Source organism: Pelodiscus sinensis, chromosome 22 (assembly GCF_052426305.1).
Source record: "Pelodiscus sinensis isolate ZL-2025 chromosome 22, ASM5242630v1, whole genome shotgun sequence".
In the NCBI taxonomy this organism is placed as follows: Eukaryota; Metazoa; Chordata; order Testudines; family Trionychidae; genus Pelodiscus; species Pelodiscus sinensis.
The window spans coordinates 13381341-13396041 of NC_143073.1; the positions used below are offsets into that span (position 1 = coordinate 13381341).

At 47.4% G+C, this 14701-nt stretch overlaps 1 protein-coding gene and 3 non-coding genes across 8 annotated transcripts in view; 3 read left to right on the forward strand and 1 right to left on the reverse strand.

Moving 5' to 3' along the window:
• The window catches only part of LOC102463552 (uncharacterized), a 587148-nt gene that overhangs the window by 386797 nt on the left and 185650 nt on the right, over nt 1-14701 (reverse strand). The gene's annotated exons all lie outside the window — the stretch shown is intronic.
• TRNAC-GCA (transfer RNA cysteine (anticodon GCA)) lies at nt 7547-7618 on the forward strand. The gene has a single exon. It is a non-coding gene; the product is annotated as a tRNA-Cys (tRNA).
• On the forward strand, nt 10889-10960 carry TRNAG-UCC (transfer RNA glycine (anticodon UCC)). The gene has a single exon. It is a non-coding gene; the product is annotated as a tRNA-Gly (tRNA).
• On the forward strand, nt 14518-14589 carry TRNAC-GCA (transfer RNA cysteine (anticodon GCA)). Its single transcript has one exon. It is a non-coding gene; the product is annotated as a tRNA-Cys (tRNA).

Sequence of the window (14701 nt, forward strand, 5' to 3'; positions counted from 1 at the left end):
CCCAGTTCTGGTGCATGTTAAATTATTCCCTGTTCAGGTCCAGGTGGCCAGTTCCCTCAGGTCCAGGTGGCCAGTGCAGGGCTTCATGAGCCACAGCATCAGTGGGTAGGCCGCATCTCCCATGATGCAAGTCAACATCTGCACGTCGCCACCGCAAAGTTGATCTGGGAAGAATGTTCTAGCCTGCGATAGAGGTAAGAGTTCCTAAATATGCAGGCATCATGTGCCTGGCCCGACCATCCGACACAAATGTCTGTAAAGCCGTGGTCGCCAACCGGTCGATTGCGATTGACTGGTAGATCGCGAGGCCTTGACCAGTCGATCGTGAGGCGTTCGGGGCCCCCCATTTTCCCATAGCACTCGCTATGCCAGCTGTGCCTCTGCCTTTTAAATGTGGTAAGAGCCAGCCGCAGCTCTTATTACATTTAAAAGGCAGAAGGGCAGCAAGGAACATGTGGTGAGCAGGGACTCCAGCAGTCCTCACTCACCCCGTGTTCTAGCTACTGCGCTTCTGCCTTTGAAATGTAACAGCAGCCAGGGATGCGCCCCCACACACTCACTGAGGCAGTGGGATCCAGAGTGGTCTGGCAGCCAACTCCGCTCTGCTACCCTATCCCAGCCCGCTGCGCTCTGCGGTGGCGGGAAGCAGAGAGGCCTGAGGCCAGCGCATTTTGCTTCCTGCTGCTGCAGTGAAGCTGAGTGCAAACAAAGCTCACAAAGCTCATGGCCTAGGGCAGCCACTCCAAGCCATCCTATGGACAGGGCAGCTCTGAGTAGCACAGTGAGATAGTTACACACTGTGCCCTGCTATCACTGTTGATACTAGAGCACCAACCGTGGACACTCCGCAGACAGGAGGACTGTGCTGTGACCATGCACAAGCCATGTAATTAGAGCAGGGTTTTTTGATTGTCAGTGTAATTTGCATAGAGAAATCATTAGAGTGTAGACAGGGCCTAAGACCTGCCAATCATTATCTTTTGGCAGCCATTGTCTTTACATATGCTTTCTCTCTCTCTCTCTCTCTCTCTTTTTTAACTTGGTAATTTCACTTTCACTTGGTAAATTCTTATGTCCATCCTTCCATTCCCACCTCTATAGTTTGGGTCTTCACTACCCAAGCACAGCTAACTGCAAGTGGGGTGCCCTGGAGAGAAAGGGGTGTGATGTGTTAAAGGGACATTTTTTTGTCACTGCAAGGTGGGAAACTGAGGCAAAGGACACTACCCCATGCACTGTGGGGTTGGGTTTTGTCTATGCATTTCATAATTTTATCTCTCTAAGGCAGCATTTCCCAACCTATGGGTTGGGACCCAAATATGGGTTGCCATTACATTTCAAAGGGGTTGCCAATTGTCTCCCCAGATGGCTCTTAAGGAGCCATTCACGCATTTGAAAAAGTCCCCAGCTGAACGTCTCCGCAGCTGGCTTAGTCTTAAGGAGTCATTTACCTGAAGTGGTTCTCAGCTTAACTGGTTTAACAACCTTCAGGCAGTTAAACTGATCAGTTGAATTGAATACCATTTCAGTGACTCAGAGCAGACTAGGGAAATATCCCTAGAGGTGGGCTAGGGAACCCAGAGAAGAAGCAGGGCCCAGCTCAGGTAGGTGGGGGTGGGTGTCTGGTTGAGAGGTTTCCAGCCACCCCAGCCAGGGTTCGGGCAACTGATGTTGGCCGGCCAGGACTCTGCCCTGGCCGGCTTGCAGCCACAGGGGAGGCCAGGGTCCCCCCCACTGCCCTGGCCGAGTTTCTCGTGGCTGGCAAAATTAACTGCACCACTGGGCACTGTGTAAATCAGAGCTACTCAAGACGCAGTTGGTGCCCATCGGAGAATGGTCTTGTCTGCAGCCACCCTGGGGCTGCCTCTGTGCTGGTGAGCTCTTCGTGCCTGGCCTGGGTGGGGAGGCAGCTCAGGACTTGTGGCGGAGCCTGGGGAAGGGGCTGGGACTGTGCTCTGCGGGCTGAGGGTACACGCTGGGACTGTGCTGAGGGGTGCCGGAGTAGGCCTTGGGACTGTGTTCGGAGCCTGGGGCTAGAGGCTGGGACTGTGTTCTGGAGGGGTGCCAGGGTAGGGTCTGGGACTGTGTTTTGAGCCTGGGGGTAGAGGCTGGGACTATGTGGGGGAGCAGGAATTGGGTTGCAGTGGGAGGGCTGGAGGGTGCCTGTTCTGGGGGAGGGGTGGGTGCATAGGGATAAAGTAGTGGGCTGGGGTGCCTGGCTCTGGGGGAGGGAAGGGGCATTGGGTTGGAGCAGGGGAGCTGGAGGGTGCCTAGCTCTGTGGTAGGAGCGGGGCTATTTTAATAAATTTTGTGATCTGCTAAGTTGCGGCCCTTGGCATGTGCTATATCAGGGTACATCTAGATTTCAGGCTTTTGTCGACAGACGTTTTGTCGACAGATACTGTCCACAAAGCTTCTGTTGACAAAGAACATCTAGACTACATTCAGTTCTGTCGACAAAGCAAGCTGCTTTGTCGACATGGCAGTGTAGATGCAAAGGACAGTTTAGATGCAATAACGCTTTCTGTCGACAGAACTCTGTCGACAGAAGTCATTATTCTTTGTAAAATGAGGTTTACCAGTGTCGACAAAACTGCTGAGTTCTGTCGACGTTATGTCGACAGAACTCAGCGGTAGTGTAGACATAGGTTTAGTTTTGTCAACAAAAGTCCACTTTTGTCGACAAAACCCTGTAGTCTAGACACACCCTCATTGTGGCCCCCGGAGCTTCCAAAGTTGAGTAGCCCTGGTGTAAATAACAGCCGGTAATATACACCGTCTCAGACTTACTATGTCGCATAATCATAATGCATGTAAGTGCTTTTGTTAGTAAAGCAGCAATCTGGTGTTTGCTTGGCACAATCTTATTGCGTGCATGTGTTTTTGTTATTAATACAGCAGGGGACTGTACATTTCATTTTGCCCTTTATTTGAAAAAATGACTTCAGCAAAAAGAAAGTATGTTGACGAATACATCAAGTATGTATTTACTTTGATAATTACAGCAGGAGTGGAAAGGCCACAGTGCGTCATATGCATGGAAGTTCTTTCCAATGTATCACTGAAACCAACTAAATTGCGACATCATTTAAATACTAAACACCCTCAATTTAAGAGCAGAGATGTGAATTTTTTGAAACAAAAAGCAGAAGGTGTCTAGAAATGCAGACTTGATCGTGGGTCTTATCAGCAACAAAAGTTAGCTGCCATAGAAGCCTCATACGTTGTAGCATTGAAAATTGCAAAAGAGCATACCATAGCTGAGGATCTAGTTCCCTGTATCAAGGAGATTGTCTGCCTTTTGGTAGGTGCAGATACTTTGAAAAAGCTGCAACCTTTGTCCATGTCTTGTAATACAATTAAGCGTAGAATTACTGACATCTAATGACATCAAATTTCAAGTCATCGAAGCAATTAAAAATTCTCCTGGAAGATTATTCAGTATGCAACTTGATGAGACAACTGATGTGTATAATCTTGCACAACTGATGGTGTATGTTCAGTATATTAAAAATTAATATGTAAAAGAAGAATTTTTGTTCTGCAAACCATTGGAAACTATGACCACTGCACAAGATGTGTTCAATATCTTGAATATTTTCTTTGAAGAACATTCCATAGAATGAAAAAACTTGTGTGGCATTTGCACAGATGGGGTTCCTGCTATGTTTGGTTGCAAGTCTGGATTCCAAACCCAGGTTAAAAACGTTTCTCCAAAAGTAATTGGAATTCACTGTTTCATCCATTGGCAAATACTAGCAACTAAAACTTTACCTATTTCTTTCAACCAGGTACTCAATGACGTTATTAAAGCTGTAAATTTTATTAAATCCAACACACTCAGAACTCGCATATTTAAAAACCTTTGTTCAGAACTAGGTTCTTTGCGTGAAGTATTATTGTTTCACACTGAAGTAAGATGGCTGTTGTGAGGCAAAGTTCTAAATCAGGTGTTTGAGTTACGAAATGAACTTAAAACATTTTTTATGTCAGAACAAAACTGAGTTTGAATATTTGTTTACAGAAAAGAAGAGTTTGTATAAAATAGCATACCTAGTGGACATTTTTGGCCTACTAAATTATTTAAATGTGTCACTTCAGGACCAAATTCTACAGTTATTGGATTATTGGAGAAAATAAAATCCTTCAGAATGAAACTGCAATTATGGATTGATATATATATATATATATATGTTTCCAACCCTCGCAACCTTTCTTGAAGAAAGTACAAATGACCTTAATATTAATGATGATTTGCGATTGTCGATACAGGGGAATTTGAGACATTTAAGTGATGAGCTACTCTGATATTTTCCAGATACAGATGAAAAGTTGCTTGCTCTTGCAACTAATCCTTTCAGTGTGGATGTTTGTGATGTACCTGAAAAAATGAGGAAGAATGGCTCTTGCACAAGAAGGGGGGGTTTGCACAAAAAGTAGCCATCTACGCTGCTTGTTTTTGTGCAAAAGCTTCTTGTGTAAAAACAGGTGCTCATTACATATGTAAATGAGGCTCAGCGATATTCCACCTTCCTGTGTCTCTTGTTTGAGCCAAGGCCCTTAACTCCATTGAAACCTTCTCTCTGGCACTGGCAAGGGTCAAACTTCATCCCCACTCTCCTCTTTCACTCTCCTCTTTCTTTAGGCTGCTGCTGTTATTTCATGAAATGTTAAGGGGTATGTCTATATGGCAACATTATTTTGAAATAACTTAGTCCACAGTTATTTTGAAATAATGTTGAAATCCTGTCGAACTGGAGGGCATCTTACTCCGATTCCTGTAACCCTCATTGTAGGAGGAGTAAGGGAAGTTGGGGGAAGAGGGCTCTATTTCCAAATCAGTTCTGTGTAGACGTTCCCAATTTCGAAATAAGCTATTTTGAAATAAGCTCCGCAATTGACGTAGCTCAATTTGCGTAGCTTATTCCGAGTTAAGTTCTGCTGCATAGACGCACCCAAGGATGGACTAAAAACCTGAATTCACTCTAGGGTATGGAGAAAAAGGAGCCACAAGACCAAACCTGGACAAAGCTGACAGCCACAGAGAAAACCTCCCCCTGGCTATTGGAATTACTGATGTGCTAGAGATGTAACTGGGGAAGGCATTGTCGAGGCAGGGAACGGACAATGTACAGCAATGACATTAGCCGCAAACATGCTCCACGCAGGCTGCAGCCTGAAGGGAAAGGACAAGAATCTGTTTGCTGTAGCCATGGACACACTTGTGCCAGGGAACAGCAGTGAGTGTGTTGTGCAAGCTGGTCTGAGCCAAGAACTGGAAAGGATCAATCCATGAGAGCAGAAGCAACGCGTGGTGAAAAAGCTGAGTTGGATGTACTTGTGGCCAAGTGGTTAAGGCAATGGACTAAAAATCCATTGGGTCCACTGCGCACTATGGAAATGTTACAGATCTGATCTCTGCTGTTTTAGTGGCAGCGCATCCTGGGTGCCAACGGAGTCAGTCCAGCCTTACTCTTCCATCTTGTCTCCACAGGCCATTCAGCTGTGTTGCAACTTTCTCGCTCAGGGGTGTGAAAACACACACACACACCCGAGCACAAGTGACATCACAGTAAACACACTTCCAGAGCTGTTAGCTACTCCCCTCAAGGAGATGGTCCATCCTAGAACACTGAGGGCATGTCTGCAATAGGAAATTATTTGGCAATAACTTATTTTTCAGTAACTCCTGAAATAACAATTGTGAAATAAGCTTGTTCCCCCAGATAAACTGGAGTTATTATTTCGAAATAGTCAGCCCCGTATTTCAAAATAACGGGCTTGGTAGTGTGGACGCTCTGCTTGTTATTTTGAAATAAGGGGAGTGTTTTCGAAATAACCCCCTAGTGTAGATCAGGGCAGAGAAAGCTCTCGCCCGGCATTCCTGCCTCTACATTCAAAAAAAATACTACATTTCATTTTTTTCAGTAATGCTAAGAGAACCCTTAAACTTGCCATAGTCTAGGGCAGTGGTCACCAACCAGTCGATTGGGATCCACTGGTAGATCTTGGAGCCTCTGACAGGTGACCCAGACAGGTTTGGCCAAGAGGCTGTTATCAAGCCCAGCTCTTCAAATGACCCTCCCCCGACTGCTGTGCATCTCCTGCCCTTTGCCTTGGAGCTGTCCCCTCAGGAGCCTCCGGCTTGCTGGGCAGGGCAGGGAATGGAGAGGAAGAATGCCTCACCCACCCAGTGTATCCTATCTCCACAGAGCCGAGAGGGGACGCGACAGGACTTGGGAGGGAGTTTGCTGGCTGCCTTTGGGAGCGGTGCAGGGCCAGGACAGGGATGAGCCTGCCTTAGCCCCACTGCACCACCACCCAGGAGCCCTCTGAGGTCAGCAGTGCCCAGCTGGAGCCCACATCTCGAAACCCTACTCCAGTCATAAGCCCTTTCCAACACCCCTAGCCCGTGCACCACTGCATGCAAACGCCCTCCCAGAACCTGCACCTGGAACCCCCTCCGATATCCCAACTGCCTGCAGCTCAGAGTACCTCTCACACTCCAAATCCCTTAATCCAAGGCTAGAGCCTGCACCCTAACCCGTTGCCCCAGCCTAGTGAAAGGGAGGGAGAATGGAGTGAGCAGAGGAGGGGCACAAAGGAGGTGGGGGAAGGGTATTTCGGCTTGAGGTGCAATTGCACTTAAATTCAAAAAGTGATTGCATAAAAAGGTTGGAGACCCCTGGTTTAGGGCCTTGGAATGTCTTAATCTGGTACTGGGACCGGGGAACTAACGAGGGCCTGATTCCAGCAGCAGATATCGGGTTTCTCCCCCTCACTCTTTGGTGGCGACAGGAAGAAAAGCAACGCAGCGTCAGCCCACTCCACTCTGCCACCTCCCAGCCATGTCGCTCTGCTTCCCAAGCCTCCAGTGAGTGCAGCTGGGGGAAATATTCCACCTCTTTCCTCAAGTCACCTTCCCTCCACTTCCTGCTGCCACTGGCGAGTGCAGGGGCAGGCTGGACCCCTGCTGCCTCCCTGCCCTGCTCTGCTCCTGCCCCCCACATCTCCCACCCGCATGGTCCTGTAGCTCTTATGATGGAAAATACCACAGGCCAAAGGTGGAAGTTCATAGAAGGCTGGGATATAAAGCAATGCCCCATAGGGCAGTAAACTCAGCAGCATGATGCGCTGCAATCCACAGAGTGACATGGTGATCCATGCCCCCCTCCACAAGCGTACAAAATATTTAAAAGGGGCTGCTGCACTGGGCCCCCGCTTGCTGGTGCCCCATTCCTCTGCAGGGCGGGGCTAACAATCCAAGGAGCTGTCTGCGTCTGCTCAGAATACAATTTATTGAAGGGAATTAATGGATGAATGCTGTGGAAATTAAGGGGTTCTGTGTACAGGGACCCTATCCCTTTGAGGTTTGGAACAATGCTGGCGAGAGCAGGGGAGAATGGTGCATTCCCAAAAAAAGCTTTTATGTGTTATGGTGAGAGTGAATGGGTGTGGGGATTGCATAAGTGGTAGTATTTATGCAGCACTTTGGGAAAGGGTGTGCCCTTTATAAACCTCAAAATTAGGTGTCATTATAGTTGAAGGGAGTATAGCTCAGTGGTAGAGCATTTGACTGCAGATCAAGAGGTCCCTGGTTCAAGTCCAGGTGCTCCCTTGCAGACTATTTTTATTAATGAAAAAATATTTTCACATGCATCTCCAGTATGTTCAGAAGTTCCACTGAATGGAGATATTTTAAAAACTCAACATTGTCGCTCTTCAAGTGATTATAAATCTAGCACACCTGACCATCACCTGAAATCAGTTCCAAGCTCTAGTTTACATTTTCTCACCAAATCTAATATATAAAGGAGAATGTTTGTAAGTTTGTGTGCTAATAACTTGGACACTATAAGAGCTATTGCATGGGATAACTTTTCATCCAGGAGAAGGTTTTAAGGTACTTTTGGACCCAATCAGGTCCGAGCCCAAGCTGTAAAAATCAAAGAGTACCCTAGGTCCCATGCCCGCCGCCTGCAGCCCCCAGTGCCATCCAGAACTCACCCCCTCCCACCCACCCACAAGGTTACATAAACAACCCTCTTCCCCCCTCCTCCACGCCAGCATGCAGTGCCCCACCCCCCACGTGCACAACGGCTTGTGCACCCACCCTGCTCCCCGTGGCACCTGCAGCCCCGGGCACAAGCTGGGGTGCCCCTCCCACACGCAATCTCTCTTCCACCCAGGGTCACACCCCACCCACTCCAGGGATGATGCGGACCTATAGTTTAATCCCTATAGAAATCAGTGCAACTTTTCTACCATTCAAAAAATAATGGACTACTCTTTTTCTACATTTTCTTCCTCTGGTTTCCTGAGCAACGCTGGGTAACTCCAGCTAGTGTAACATAAAGTAGTCCTTTCTGCCCCATATTCCATCTGGGACCAGAATCTTAGAATCAGGAAGAGTAGAGGGAAAGTATCACAATGGGAATACATTAGAAACTGGGATAATTCAAAGCTGAGATGCAGACTCAGTCTCTTGTACAGCTGGTGAAGTGTCTACCTGTTGCATATGTAACCCTTTCTTTGTGCACACAATAGACATTAGGGTTCTAATAAATGGCAACCTTCCTTCAGCCCAGATCATGGCCTTTTGCAGTTTTCAGATGCATTGAAATGGAAGCTGTTTACAGGCAATGTGCTTCTCTCTCATGATTGACAGCAGAGTCTCTACCAACCAACCACAAGGCTTTAGCTGCATTGTTGCAGGTTCAGCATAGTACCAGATAGTTAATTGCACCATCTTATTCCTCTAGTCTCACTTTTGGGTTTCATTGAACACGTGGCTAGAAACAGCTGGATATTTTTTTCCCCTTTATTTTCTCCTAAGGACTATATGATCTTGGGCACATTACTTTAACTTCCTTGTGGGTCACAAAATTGCATCCCCTAGAAGTGGTGGGGGGGGGGGGCAGGCTGTTCGTAAAACTTAGAGGAGCTCTTGTGCAGCAGGTGAGTCTTTGAATGTGCTGGGATAAAGTAAATAATAAATTTCATGGCCATACATCAACATAATAGAAATATTAACTTACTATGCATAAAATCTGCCATTATTTATGGGCTTCAGAGGGCTAGCCGAGTTAGTCTGTAAGTAGAAAAACTTAAAAACCAACAAATAGTCTAGTAGCACCTTAAAGATTAACAAAACATGTAGATAGTATGAGCGTTCGTGGGCATAACCCACTTCTTCAGATGATTTGAGTATTAAAAGTCCAGATCCAAGAACAAATAAGGGAAGCAGGGGGAGGGGGAAGAGGAGGAGGAGAAGAAAGATGTTGAATAGATTCTTCAAATAGTTACAAGAAGCTGATAAAAACAATTAGCACCTCCATTGGTTGGTTTGTTAAGTCATTAGGATAGGGAAGGTGGTGTGCAAGCCAGCTGATAGCTCTGTTAATTCCATTCTGATAAGAATCTAACTTGTAAATGAAGTTAAATTCCAATCCTTTCCCTGTGTATTTGACTTGTGGAATTGGCCTGAAACAACACAGTGACTTGGAGATCCATTAATGAGTGCCCGGGCAGGTTAAAGTGTTCTCCAACAGGTTTAGAAATGTAGCCATGTTAGTCTGGGGTAGTTGAAGCAAAATGCAGGACAATGTAGCACTTTAAAGACTAACAAGATGGTTTATTAGATGATGAGCTTTCGTGGGCCAGACCCACTTCCTCAGATCAAATAGTGGAAGAAAGTAGTCACAACCATATATACCAATTTTTAATTGTATCCTTTGGTATATATGGTTGTGACTACTTTCTTCCACTATTTGATCTGAGGAAGTGGGTCTGGCCCACGAAAGCTCATCATCTAATAAACCATCTTGTTAGTCTTTAAAGTGCTACATTGTCCTGCATTTTGCTCCAACAGGTTTCTGTGTGTTGCCCTTTCAGATATCTGATTTGTGTCCATTAATTCTTTCCCAAAGAGACTGTCCAGTTTGGCCAATATATATGTCAGTGGGGCATTACTGGCATTTGAAGGCATAGATCACATTAGTGTATGTGCAGTTAAATGGGCCCCCGATGTAGTGGCTGATGATGTTGAGTCCAGGGATGAAATCACTTGCGTAGATGTGTGGGCAGAGTTGGCACTGGGGCTGATTGCAGGGGTGGGTTGCTGGAGGTGTGTTGTGTGGTTACTGGAAAGAAATTGTTTGAGGTTAGGGGATTGTCTGGAGGCAAGGATTGGCCTTTCCCCCAAAGTCTGTGAGGGGTTATTTTCCAGGATAGGTTGTAGATTGTTGACAATGCATTGGAGGCATTTAAGTTGTGGGCTATAGGTGATGACAAGTGGAATTCTGTTGTTTTCTCTTTTTGCCTGTCTTGAATCCTCTGCCTCCTCCTGCCCAGAACCCAACCCCCAGGCCATTCCTGCACACCATCTTCCACCAGACCCCACACTCTCACCCTCACTCTCCTCCTCCACCCTACCTACCTCCTGTATTGTTCCTGTTGCACCTCCACCCCAGCCTGCAGCCCCTGTCCTATCTTCTAGTCACTGAGGAAACCTGTCTGCCCAGTGTTAACAAGCTACCTCCAGCCTGTTCATGAGGGCTGTGTGAACAAGTCATTTTCACAGCTCACGAGAAACTTTTAGAGCAAGCGCATTGGCGGTATAGTGGTGATCAGGGCCAGCCGCGCGGTTCTGCGAGTTGCGTATGTGCAGATCGCGCTGCGCTGGCTGTGCCGGCTTGTAATCTGCTTGCCACGGGCGAGTAGATTACATGATTTGTGGAGCCCTGGTGGTGATCATAGCTGCCTTCTGAGTCACTGAAGGAACCTGTCTGCCCAATGTTAACAAGCTGCCTCCAGCAAATCCAGCCTATTCATGAGGGCTGTGTGAATGAGTTATTTTCATAGCTCACAAGAAAGGCTTCAAATAAGTGCATTGGTGGTATAGTGGTGAGCATAGCTGCCTTCCAAGCAGTTGACCTGGGTTCGATTCCCAGCCAATGCAGTAAGGTGATTGTTTTCTTGGCAAATCATTTCTCCCTGGGGCTCTGAAGACCTGCCTCTACTACAGGGTGCTGCAGTCCGTCATCCGGCAACCCCATCTCAATTGCTAAGAATCCCAAGGATATTTCAGGGCAACTGGAAGCCATGGCCAAACCACAAGGACAGTGTGATGGGCGAGGAAGTGGAGTTGGAGGAGGATGTGGGACATCTGACAAGTTTGGCCAATTTAAAAAAATGTTATTGTTAGGAATAGAATGAATCTTTGTTTTTGTCCTTCACATGTTGGTTGCTGCTGAAATTCATGAAGAGTGGCAATTGGCACAACTGAAGGCTGCAACCAATGCTCCCGCTGCAATCATTACAAGGGTCTTATAAGGCAGCAAGTAAGACAGCAATGCCCAGCTAAATGACAGACAGAAAAACATATTAGTGGGGCTCATAGTCAAAATGCTGCTTCAAAACCTTGTAAATTCAAATAGTGTCTTCCCCTCCCTCAACTGAGCCACTCTAACTGTCCTTGTAGCTGACTGCTCAAATCAGTCGCCAGATGATCCATCTCAATGAGCTACCCATAGGAAAATCCTCCCCACCCCTCATAGCTTTACAAATGTTGTTCAGAGCACAGCAGGCTGCTATTGTAACCCACACACCTAGGCTATGTCTACACTGGAGGGTTGTTGCACCAGAAATATACAAATGAGGCTAAGCGTGGAATATCGCCAAGCCTCATTTGCATATCTAATGAGCCGCCATTTTTGCAGAAGAGGCTCTTGCGCCAGAAGGAGCTGTCTACACTGCCCCTTCTTGCGCAAGAAAAACCCTCTTGCGCAATGCTGTTATTCCTGAAAATAATCAGCGTAACGGCATTGTGCAAAAGGGTTTTTCTTGCGCAAGTATGGGCAGTGTAGACAGCTCCTTCTGGAGCAAGAGCCTTTTCCGCAAAAATGGTGGCTTATTAGATATGCAAATGAGGCTCGGCGATATTCCATGCTTAGCCTCATTTGCATACTTCTGGAGCAAAATTGCACCAGTGTAGACATAGCCCTAGTGTGGTTCATTATCCCATGGAGTGTCACCTAGATCACAGCAACAGTTAAGATCAAGGGTACGTCTAGACTACCGCGTTTTGTCGACGGAAGTTTTGTCGACAGATACTGTCGACAAAACTTCCGTCGACAAAGAGCGTCCAGACACATTGAGTTCTGTCGACAAAGCAAGCTGCTTTGTCGACAGAACTCCGTAGTCTGGACGCAGTGTTACAGGCAATAACACCTTCTGTCGACAGAGTTCTGTCGACAGAAGGTGTTATGCCTCGTAAAATGAGGTATACCAGCGTCGACAAAACTGCTGAGTTCTGTCGACGTTATGTAGTGCAGAAGTAGTGCAGTTTCTGTTCTGTAATGATCAGAGCTGAATTACTGGGCACTGTGTTTTATTGGAGCTGGTGTCAGGCCATTGGTGAAAGGACAGTCAATGCAGAGGCTGTGCTGGCAGTAAGGTCCCTGTCACCTGTGTTCCCTATAAGCTGGGTGCTTGTGTGGCTGCTCAGGAGAGATTCCAAAGCTGCCTAGTTGATTAGCAGAGCACCCAGAGCTAGGTTTTTTTTTTCTACTGGTGGTGCACCTCTGTACATGCCTTGGTGCACATAAAAATATATTCTGCACACTGATGGGAAAAGTCCACACATGGATGGAAAAGATGAGGGGCAACATTGCCTGCTACCCAGTAAAATCACTAAGAGCTGAAAGCACCACACACTTGAGTTAAGCAGCGCAAACTCATAACACTGTAGAAGAGGCTGAGAGTATTCAACAGCTGAGAAAAAGCAGCTGTAGGTCCACACAGACACTTCTGAGGTGGGACTGTGAACACATCTCTAAACTCTGGGTTTTCACTAACCAAGCACAGCCAGCTGTGAGGGGTGCGATGTGTAAAAGGGACATTTGTTGGTCCCTGGGGCTGCCCCTTGAAAGAATCCTGATGCAGGGCACAGCAATGAGTGTGTTGTAAAAGCCAGTCTAGGCAAAGAATTGGAGAGATAAATCCACGAGAACAGAAGCAAAGTATCAGGGGCACCCAGGGAGGCTGTGAGCGACATAGTTGTGGCATAAGGGCTAGTGTACTGGATACTCAATCCATTGGGCTCTCCTGCTGCAGGTTCAAATCCTACTTGTTTCTACATCTGTGCTGCAACCTTCTTCCTGAACTCCACAACTGACAGTGCTGTTGCATACCAAGGTAAGCATGTTCTTAGCTATTTGCCTCCGGCAGGTGCTTTACTCTCCAGGAGCGCTGAGACAGCTTTCTCCCAACCCTGCCTGCTTTCTGGATAAGGCTCTGAGGCCTCTTAACCTTGACCTGGTTTAGGGGCTTGGCATGTCTTAATCTGACACTGGGCCCCAGGGGACTAAAGGGGTCCTGCTTCCAGCAGCAGAGGTTGGCCCCTCCCCCTCACGCATTGGTGGCAACAGGAAGAAAAGTGACTCAGCCCACTCCACTCTGCCGCCTCCCAGCCGTGTCGCGCTGCTTCCCAAGCCTCCAGTGAGTACATCTGGGGGGAATATTCCACCTCTTTCCTCAAGTCACCTCCCCTCCACTTCCTGCTGCCACTGGCGAGTGCAGGGGCAGGCTGGACCCCTGCTCTGCTCCTGCCCCCCACATCTCCCACCCACATGGCCCTGCAGCCCTGACAATGGAAAATGCCATAGACCAAACATAGAAGCCCAGCGGCATGATGGGCTGCAGTCCACAGAGTGACATAAATGCTGATTCATGCCCCCCACAAGCATGCACAATATTAAAAAGGGGCGGCAACATTGGGGCCTGGCTTTCTGGTGCCCCATTTCCTCTGCAGGACGGGGCTGACAGTCCAAGAGCTCTCTGTGTGTCTGGTCAGAACACAATTTATTAGAGGAATTAATGGATGAATGCTGTGGTGATTATGGGGGTCTGCGTACAGGGACCCTGTCCCTTTGAAGTTTAGAGTGATGCTAGACAGAGCAGGGGAGCAGGGTATGGTGCCAGCATAGGGATGTAAAATACTGTTCAATGGATTAACCTGTTAAACATTATGTTAACTGGTTAAAGGGGACATGGGTCGGGCAGGGTGGCCATCCCAGCTCTGCTGGGCTGGATCACCCCCTCCCCTGCCTGCTGAGGTTGGGCTGCAGCAGCCCCCAGTGGGGTGCACAGGCTCCGTGGGGATGAAAGAACAGTCCCTGCCTGCAAGGTACCCAGGCTCCCAACAGTCAATGCTACTCTGGAGGACTGGAGCAGCTCCTGTCCATGGGGCTGGAGTAGCTCCCCCACCTGCCCATGGGAGGTGGGGAGCTACTCCAGCCAACACCAGTTTTAACTGGAACCTGTAAGCATCACCCACTAAGGGTGATGTTAACCTTTCACATCCCTATCCCAGAAAAGCTGCTGTGCTCTGGTGAGAGTAAACAGGTGCAGGGATTGTGCAAGCGGTAATGTTTATATGCATTTCCACCTGAGAACCTCTTTAGGGACGGGTGTAACCCTTCATAAATGTCAAAATCACCATACTTACCACTGCCAGGGAGTATAGCTCAGTGGTAGAGCATTTGACTGCAGATCAAGAGGTCCCTGGTTCAAGTCCAGGTGCTCCCTTGCAATTTTTCTTAACAATGAAAATACATTTTTAGATCCATCTCCAGTATGTTCAGTAGTTCCACTGAATGGGGATATTTTAAAAACTCAGCATTATCCCTCTTCAAATGGT